This window comes from Schistocerca cancellata, chromosome 5 (genome assembly GCF_023864275.1).
Source record: "Schistocerca cancellata isolate TAMUIC-IGC-003103 chromosome 5, iqSchCanc2.1, whole genome shotgun sequence".
Classification (NCBI taxonomy): Eukaryota; Metazoa; Arthropoda; class Insecta; order Orthoptera; family Acrididae; genus Schistocerca; species Schistocerca cancellata.
The window spans coordinates 334,471,367-334,472,073 of record NC_064630.1 but is presented as its reverse complement, the minus strand read 5'-3'; positions in this window follow the sequence as shown (position 1 = coordinate 334,472,073).

Sequence of the window (707 nt, the reverse complement as noted above, 5' to 3'; positions counted from 1 at the left end):
AATCTTATCTCATCAGGTATCACATCTATGCATGACAAAGTCTACACAATAACAAACTTGTTAGCACCCACTGACCTGTAACAACTGCAATCTTTTCTTAGTAAAATGAACTACTATGCTAAGTTTATACCCCAAGCAGCATGAAGCACTTAATCACTAAATGAGTTAAGTACAAGAGACTGTAACGAGTATGAAGGTTGTAGGAAATTTCATTTTTAGTTAATAAAGCATTCAGTGTTCAAACTATTAGCAGTTTCATGGAAACTGCAGATTGTATCACTGATATGGTACACAGTTGGTTCCTGAATGTGGCACTTCCCACCAAACACATATGCCAGGTGGAACAAACACAGTGGATTTCTGAGTGTCATATCCAAGCTCACTTTTCCTTGTACAACTGGTGAGTAGCTTGCTTATGGCTTGCCTCATAAAGATGATTCATAGCCATCATTCTGATTTGATTCTTCTCTGTGGCCATAGGAGGTAACATGGATGCAATAAAGAGTATATAACAAGTGGCAAGTCGAAAAAATTCATTGCATCTAGAAAATGAAATTACGAAATATTTGAATGACACGTGACTTTTGGTTTATTGATAGACTCAATTACGAGAGCCAGTTTACTGTTAACACTCATAGCAAAGTTCTTTGGATACTAATTATTTTCAAAGTACCATAAAAAGTCACAACAAAATGATCCAAAAAATC